Below are 9,202 nucleotides of genomic sequence, written 5' to 3'. Positions count from 1 at the left end.
TTCTCAAGCATCCACATAATTAATGTTAAGCCTGGTGGTACTGATCAGCTAACATTTTTAAAAGCACGGAAAAGATGAGAAGACAACATGAGTGCAAGGAATGCAGCATATAAATAGCTGACATTGCTGTGCAGTGTATTTCATAATACTGCAACACCAGATAGGCAAATACTGCAAAGCTTTACAGTGTATGTAAGCACACAGAATTAAAAGTAAAACAGGTCTAACCATACTGCCGTCTCCCCGAAACCACGGCAAATTAATGGGCACGGGATTTCGGTACATCAAACATGCAGTACACTTGGAGCGCACAAGCGATAGAAAGAAAGTGAAAGAGGGCGAAAAATGTTCGAGAAACAACGCACACAACGTGTGGTTGGGCTAGTCGGTGCAGATTCGACAACATGAAAGAGAAAACAGCGCTGACACAGAACATGAAAGGGCACCCTTTGTTTTGAATCGTGTGCCCCGAGCAAACCCATGTCAGCAGAGAGGCGGCATATGCCTGCCGACATGTTTTGCAGCAATGGTTCATGGCACAGGGATAAAAAAAAAACTTTCATCAGGGTCTTCAGGACAGTTCTGCTTACCTGACATGTGGAGTACTTTGGCGTCGTAATACCCTCCACTGGTTCTTTCGTCGCCTTCCCAAAATACGCTGTAAATTTCCCCGGCGCTAAAATCGACCACATCGGCAGGGGGAAACCCTTTCACATGACGAGATATCGCGATTTTCTTTACATTGTCTCCAAGAATTTCACGTAGACGTAATACTATAGTGCCTAGAATATATTCTAGGCACTATAGTAATACTCCATTGATTTGTCCGGGCAGCCCCACTGGAGATTAACGCTGCCAAAACAAACGACGGAGATCCATGCGCGAGCCTCCTTGATGCGCCCAAGTCGCCTAGGCTTGCTGGATAGCTCATTATTTAGGCTGCTAGGGGTGGGCGCTGTAATCTCGTCAGATACGCAAAGAATTCCGTAAGACTTCTATCCGCGCACAAAACAGCATATTACGATATGTTCGCTCTAATTCTTTCTGTGATCTTAGGTTAACAGGTACTGTAAACATTATCATCACCATTTCCCTTCATTATCTGGAAATGCCTAGAAAGACAGAACAAGGTCTACCTTGGACAGAAGCTTCACACGCTCCTGTCGGCCACCAACGCCCCGTATGTCCGCTTCACGATTTCGGGTGAAATCAAACCGCAAAATAAGCTATTTAATGTATTGGTCACTTATTCGGCGATTGCTTCTTTGCCGGCTGGTGTTTCGTGATGAAAATGGAGACAGGGCGGACTTTCGTCTCGGGCGCCCATTCCAGCTTGAAAATCACTTTTTCGGTTGAATTTCTTCCTGGAGTGACATTCCCTCCCTGGCACTGGGAGAGTTCGAGATGGGGTGAACTGGAAGTGTAAATTTTTCAGAAAAAATTATGCCAGATGTACATGATTTCCGGTGAATGGCATTTTGCAGCTGGATATACATGCGATTCTAGTTGGAATCGACCGGTTTCCAGGTGGATGGGCATGATTTCCAGATAAATAATCATGCTGATAACGGAATCTCAATCCCAGGCAGCCCAGAGCGCCACGTCCAGCGCCAATATTGAGAATAGTGGTCGCAGAATGAACACGTCGACCATATTTATAGGCCGCTGTGTAGGGCACCGCAAAAAATTCACTGCCAGTTTCACACCATCGAGTAATTATAGCAGTATATAGGCTGCAATGAACCAGAATATATCACATATAGTTCTTGCTGTCACATTCGAAGCTATAGAAATCTCATAAAAAGGAACTGCGCGCATTATGCAACTCAAAATGTGGTGGAAATAATCCAGTTAGACCGAGAAAAGCTTCTTTGGTAAAAAAAAAAGCTTCGCGATCATTTTATGCGAACAGCTAAGAATAATAAACGGTACGTATGACAAACCCAGAAACTCAGGCATGATTTAAGTAGAAATATGGCGCTCTCTAACCCCCCCCCCCCCAACAATAAAAAAAATTACGCAGGAAGGCCATGCCGAACTCCACTTTTTCAGCGAAAAATATCCAAGAAGTATACGCATGTGAAATGAGCCCTCGCTCGTAAATTACAGGCCCCTCAAATGGTGTATCTTTCTGTGGTTCCTTAATTTTATTGCCCGTGATATTTCCTCACTTTTACCAGTTAACAGCAACTGAACCCAAAGATCTCAGTAAAGGAAGCCAAAATAAATGGTACAGGTCGCGGAAGCAAAAGGGATGGACATCTCTGATTACAATTAAAGGAAAGCCGCTGTGGTGGTTACAATAGTATATGCATCTAATTGGGTGTGTAATGTCTTGATTGTAATGATGCGCAAGACATTGCTGTACATGGATTATTCCGTGGTGTTCTCTTACGAGCGCTAAATAATTATAATCAAATTTCTTTCTCGTGCTATTTCGGTTTCAACAGCCTATAGCGATGGCTGTGACGCCAACGTGTGTTTATAGCTAGCAAGGCAAGAGCGGGGCCTAAAGCTGGTCCTTCATAGTGCAGATATCGCGCTTACTGATACTGATAACTGTTGCTATTCTGTGCATGTGCTGTTTGTGTCAGTTGTCTGTACAGTGCTTATGGTTCACAGGTCAGGGGAGACATGAAAAAAGTGCGATACGTTGATTAGTCGTTTTACTTCGCTACAATGCAGTCTGCTTCAAGAATCGGAATGACAACGAATGTGGAAGCAGAGATTATATTGTAGTTTTCTCATGTCTCGCGCTTCTTGACCACTTTGACGGTACAGTCATCGTTCGGCTGTTAAAAACCGAAACCGAAACAGCATGACAAAACATTTCCCTGCTCACAGATCTACAGTATCTACCGCGAAGAAAGAAGAACTGTGAAAAACGGTCATTTACGCTTGTATTAATGAAAAAAAAGGTATTGTTTTGAGAGTTCAGTGGTGTAAAGCGGCGGCGTGATGGTTACGTAACTGTGGAGGCCGAGGCCGCGCGCCAATAGCGCAGTCTATTTTTCCATGGTGCGCTCCTTCGTGTCTCGCCTTCGTTGAGTGCGTCTGTTAATCTGTGTCGCCTTTTTCGTACTCGGTTCGAAGGCTTTCTTTTACCAGCAGGCCGTGCACTTTATCGCAGCATGCCTCCTAAAAACGGTAACTTGCTTATTTTGAGCCCGGTGCGTCGTCAGCGAAAGTTCCGCGGCAAACCGTGTGGAGCCAGCGGCAAAGGGAACCGTCGAATGAAGTTTCACAGGTGAGCCGTTGCGCATGGCACGTTTCCAAATACGCCCGCTACCCCCCAATTTCTCCCCGTACTCCTTGGGCTGTACCTTGGGCTTCTACGAAAACAAATAAAAAATCGATGAGCAGAGGCAAGTAAGCCTGTTTCTAGCGTGTCGTGGGGCCCGCACCAAATCGAGGTGAGTGCATATTTGAGGGATGGGGGCGGATTTAACAGGCAGTGGTGAATAGGTGAGGCGTGTTTCCGAAGTGAATGCAAACAACCATGGAAGAATCGTCTGCTAGCTTTTTCCTGTTACAAATTTCTCTCATGCACTGCCTTCTGCATAGCAAATGCCCTGTATTCGTGCATCGTTTATTCGCTAATCTATTTGTGCTGCGACATTGCGTATTGCACCGTAAGATCAGCACGTGCTGTGCATGAACGCGTCCTCAGCGCAGAAAATGACAATTACGAAAGGTACGAGTGTTTTCTCGAGTGTATGCACGGCAGTCGGCTGTGTGCGCGAAATAGTTTAACGCGTTGGTCGTTATATATTTGTTTTTTTTTTTGCTGCATCACGAAGGCAACGAAGGCTGAGCTTGCACAATTTAGCAAACGATTGATGTATTTGCCTCAAAAGCGTGTAAAAGCTGCCAGTGGGCTAGCACATAAATGCAACCGTGCGCACAGCGCGTCTCAACACGTCCCACAGCGTACGCATAGGAAGCATCCGACCGTTTACATTATTGTGGTTGTACTTCATGCGAGTACACGCTACGAAGCAGAACAGAGTCGACGTCTGGTTGGTCTTGCGATGATGCAATACAATCAGCGGTGTTGCAGTGGAAATAAATTAGTGTTAGAAGCGAATTAACACAGCGACTGCCGTGAAGCAAGCAAGCAGGGGGAGAAATTTGGAACCGGAAGTAGCTGTAGCAGACGACTTTTCCATGAGCCTCTGCGCTGACTCTGGAAACGCACCTCACCCATTGAAAGGGGACAATCTATCCCCCTCCGCAAGCCTGAAATTTTGCATAGGAAAACTTTGCTTATCCCAATTTTCCGAAGAAAAAAAAAGCTCCAAGCAGTACACAGTTCAAGTGGTTTGCCCTCCCCCCCCTTACACGCACGCACGCACGCACGCACGGACGCGCACGCGCACGCGCACACACACACACACGCACACGCACGCACGCACACACGCACACACGCACGCACACATACACACATACACACATACACACATACACACACACACTGATGTACTACCCTACTGCCCTTTGCCCCAGAATGAATCTAAATTTTCGTGTAAATGTTGAGATGTTCAGAGGCAATTCTTGAATTCAAGCGAAGCCACATAGATATGTGCACGTAGACTTGCTGTGGTGACTGTGTTTAGTTGCTTGACAGTTGAGCCCGAAAATGCATGTTTGGTTTCTTGTGTGCCCTTTTGATAGTTTAATGTTAGCTGCCTGTGAACCAGGCAGATGCGGTATTATGAGAAAATGTATTATTTTATTTGCCTATGTTTCCTGCCCACTCAGTTGTGCTAATGCTTGTTCTATGCATGGGCTCATGCCGCTGTTGAGCAACTCTCTTTTTAAAAATATTAGCGTCTCATGTTGTTGTCTGCCTTGTGTGACTGTTGTGAAATTGTTGAGGGATTTGCGGGGTCGCAGCGGGAGGACCAGAGAGAGACGACCAGCGTGGCAGGCTTCTAGTTCCGGACTGCGTGTGCCGGGCGTGCGCTCCGAGCACGCGCTGTCGTTCTTTATTTTCTTTTGTCGCGGGAACGCCGATCTCAGCGCCTGCGCTTTATAGCGTCGCCGGGCGCTACAGGGCCCCCCGCCTAGACGGAACGTCGGAATGTACGTGCCGACGGGGCAGAGATGGAGTAGCCACGGCAGTCAAGCAGGCAGCTAGAGTAACAGTGTCCCCACGGGGTCGCTACAAGGCCCGGTAAGTTCAGGTCAGGGGCCGGGAAGAGCAGTCGGGTGGAGTGCGCCGGCTCAGGTGGACGAGCCTGGCTGCTGCGCAAGGGGCGAATGATGCAGGGTGCCGAGCTGACAACGGACATGGGAGCAGGGGAGGCCATGGTCGGGCCGTCACCGACTGTAGTGCTGCCCGCGGACACAAGTGTTGTCGTGAAGGTAAAGGATGCGCAATCAAAGGACGAACCACGAAGAAAGACACAGGGACACACACAAGACACAGGGACACAGCGCTTGTGTGTGTCCCTGTGTCTTTCTTCGTGGTTCGTCCTTTGATTGCGCATCCTTTACCTTCACAACATCATGTACCAACTAGGCCCTACCCAAGTTTTGTACAAGTGTTGTCGGTGTGGGGACGTTGGAGCTGGTGTCGGTGGGAAACTGGCGCGCCGAGTACGTCGTCACAAGCGCTGGAGTTGGCGAAACGGCTCCGTGGACTGACAGCAGCTGTGTTTTGACCATCGACACAACGGTGACAGCTCTGACGATGCCGGAGGAAGTTGCTAGGCTCAATGCAAGGTGCTTGGGTGAAGCTGGAGTGACAGTCCGGAGCGACTGGCCAGTGCTGATGCGCATGTGGGCATGGTTGGCTGTAGGTGGCTGCCAGGAGGTTGTGGCAGTGACAGGCCGTGGAGCTGAGACTGCTACATCAGACGGCTGGCTGACAGCAACAGGCACAGCTGTTGGTTGGACAGTTGCTGCACTACTCAGAGCTTGGGGTGCGGCGTCTTGGGCAGGCGGTGTGGCCGCCGGGGTAGTGGTGCTGGTATCTGACAGATGCTGCGGTGCCGGCAATCTCACTTCGCCTTTAGCACGATCGCTCAGGTCAGTGACTGACGGCTTTGGCGGAATGAGCGATGAGGCGGTAGGTGAGCCTTCGGCTGGCAGCGATGCTACGCAGTAGGGTGCAGAAGGTGATGGAATGGGGCACTCGTCGAGGAAGAGCTCGACGGATGGCAGCACTATTGGAGATGAGAGAAGTTGCTCAGCGGGCTGTGCCGTAGACGCTGTATCGTCCTTATTGGAGGCGGTATGGCCGGAGGCGCTGAACATGATGGCGCGAGGCGACTCTGTCGCTGAGTGCGCTGACGTGGCAAACGGCGGTGGGCCAGGCACCTCACCGAGCTGCTGAGGGAATGACTGCGGACTTGGGGCCGTGGAGTCATCGCACAGTACTGCTAGCGTAACCGGGGCAGCAGCATGTGCTGCCGGAAGCGATGCGGTAGCGTCTGGTGCGGTCGGTGCTAAAGAAGCCGGGCCGGAGACGCTGTACTGGAGTGGCGGCGAGGTGGCGAGGGGCTGCTGAGGCGGGCCGGGTTCTGATGAAGGCTGCGTGGGCGCTAGCGAGGCCGGTGCAAGGCCAGAGGCTGGCGGTGGCGAAAACGGGTCCGCTGCGTCGTAGAGCGGCGGCGGAACATAGTAGGCGCCGAAGTCCGCCAAGACGGCCGCACGCAGCTCATCGTATGGCCGGCCGCCGAAGGCAGAGTAGGTGAGCCGACGCAGGAGGTCGGGCGGGAGGATGTCGCAAAGGACTGCGTGTTTGAACGGCTGGATGGTGATGTTGTTCAGGTACATCGCAGCTTCCAGTTGGGCGAACCACCCGCCGACGCCTGCAGGCCGGAACGCCGGGAGCGACGGGTCGAAACTTGGGTGCTGCCAGTACGCCATGCTGGAACGCAACTGAGAAAGAAGGCACGGTTCGCCGGGTCACCACTGTTGAGGATTTGCGGGGTCGCAGCGGGAGGACCAGAGAGAGACGACCAGCGTGGCAGGCTTCTAGTTCCGGACTGCGTGTGCCGGGCGTGCGCTCGGAGCACGCGCTGTCGTTCTTTATTTTCTTTTGTCGCGGTAACGCCGATCTCAGCGCCTGCGCTTTATAGCGTCGCCGGGCGCTACAAAATCATACTCAACGAAACTGGCAATGCTGAACTGTAAGGCGGCTTGTCGCACTTTTTAAGTCCCAGCCACTATGATCACATTTCAGTGGAGTTGAAATGCTAGAGTCTCATGTGTTGCGCGATGTCAGTACACATTCGAGAACCCCAGGTGTGGGTGAAATTATCCGGAGCCCTCCACTTTGGGATCCCTCATAGCCGGGGTTGCTTTAGGACGCCACAACTCCCATGAAACATGCACCAAACCCATTGCCATTCCAGCTCTTGCGGCAAGCTGTCTTTAGCATCACAGTGAATTAATATTATGAAGCAGTGATTATGTTGCACTTTTTATTTGTGTCTCACGTGACTTATACTGACCTTTCACGTTGTAGCCATTACTTGACTGTTGAAGCTGAAACAGGTGAGATACGAAATTCGATTATAAATTATTTAGTGATTGTAGGTCAATGTCACATGGTGGTCCATGTATACTATCTCTTATGGATCATTATAAAGAAAAAAACATAAACCTGTGATGAAAATATTAAAATGTGAAGGGAATCGGAATGATGTTCATGCCGAATGATACCAACTCGGGATATACATGAACAGGTTGCAGTCATTCACTTCGATACTGATGTTTTTTTCTTCTGTTGCTGATGTAGCCTTTCCAATGTTTTTTGTAGCAAGCTGAAGATGGGGTGCATGACAACGCCTCTACAAGTCATCCCAACTTGGATGATGAGCCTTCAACCCTGCATCTTGATGACAGCATTTCTGATGCACAACTGCCAAGGCTTGATGAGGACACCAATGGGCTTGACAACCATGTGCTAGAGGACCCCGATGAAGACTTGTCGGAATTTATCAGAGTGAACTCCGAGTCGAGACTTCCACACAGAACACTACCCACCTGCAGGCGATGCTGATTGTATTAACATTATTAACATTTGTTGTTGCTGCTGGCCTTCCTTGGACACAAGTGGACAGCTTGTTGAAGCTGTTGAATGCATTTCTCTGCTAGAACGTCTTCCCATCGACAAAATATGGCTTTAGGAAGTTATGGGATTTGCACAAATCAGGGATGGTGGAAGTCCATACATACTGCCCAACGTGTGAGTGCCTGACATCAAGCTGCGGCCTAGATTTCCAGCACTGCACTAATTGTGCAGCCACAATGACTATGGCACAGCTGGTGAAAAAAGGAAGCTTTTTCATAACTGTCGACCTCAAGCGTCAGCTACAGTGTCTCTTAAAGAAGTTTGGGGATATAGTTGGCGCAAACCTCCAGAAACTGACAGCTGAAACTCATCAGGGAGCTTATAAGGATATCACAGATGGCCAACTGTACAGAAAGGTCCGCCGTGAAAGGAACATGAATTGGAGTGACCTGACTGTTACCGCTAACAGCGATGGATCGCCAGTATTTAAGTCGAGCAAAGGGTCAGTCTGGCCAATTCAAGTAGTGCTTAATGAGCTCCCTATTCCCGATCGTTGGAAGAACATCCTCATCGGCGTCATTTGGTTTGCGAAAGGTCACCCACCTACTCGCCTCTACTTGAAGAGATTTGTCGAGAAATTCCACACTATGGGCAGCTTCACGTGGTCATTTGCCAGCAAAGTTGTGCAGTCAACAGTCAATGTGTTGTGCTTTTGTGTTAACGCGCCAGCTCGCGCTTCACTGCTCAATGCTAAGCAATACAACGGATACTATGGCTGTTCTTGGTGCCTTCAAAAAGAAACGCTTGTTGATGGTAAGAATTGTTTCATTCATATTACAAGCTTTGCCTCTTCTGCTTTCTGCACACTGTACAGCTCTAAGAACATAATTTTGTTGCTTAAATGCATTCACATCCTACAAGCAACATACTCGTATCCCATGTGGTTGGTATCAACTGTTACCAGGTATAAAAATACTGGTTCATATCAGTTTGAACAAGGTTGTGTTCTAATACAAAAACAACTTGGTGTTGCAGCAACTTGGTGATGGAGGGCCATGATGATGACGTGACAATCTGTGCTTCCCCATAAAAGCAGTGAAAGAAATTTCACTTGGGAAGGATTATCACCTATATGGGGGAGAGAGAGACTCGAAGATGGTATGGCAGAGAAAAGGA

The 9,202-nt window shown here is 49.2% G+C and overlaps 1 pseudogene; it reads left to right on the top strand.

The window, feature by feature from the left end:
* The first annotated feature begins 6,058 nt into the window (after nt 1-6,058).
* On the top strand, nt 6,059-8,542 carry LOC149355659 (uncharacterized; annotated as a pseudogene).
* The last annotated feature ends 660 nt before the right edge of the window (nt 8,543-9,202 follow it).

Source organism: Amblyomma mixtum, chromosome 3 (genome assembly GCF_055824585.1).
Source record: "Amblyomma mixtum isolate Tamu chromosome 3, ASM5582458v1, whole genome shotgun sequence".
Taxonomy (NCBI): Eukaryota; Metazoa; Arthropoda; class Arachnida; order Ixodida; family Ixodidae; genus Amblyomma; species Amblyomma mixtum.
Note: the sequence above shows the minus strand (reverse complement) of the source record. Positions and strands in the feature narration are given on the sequence as shown.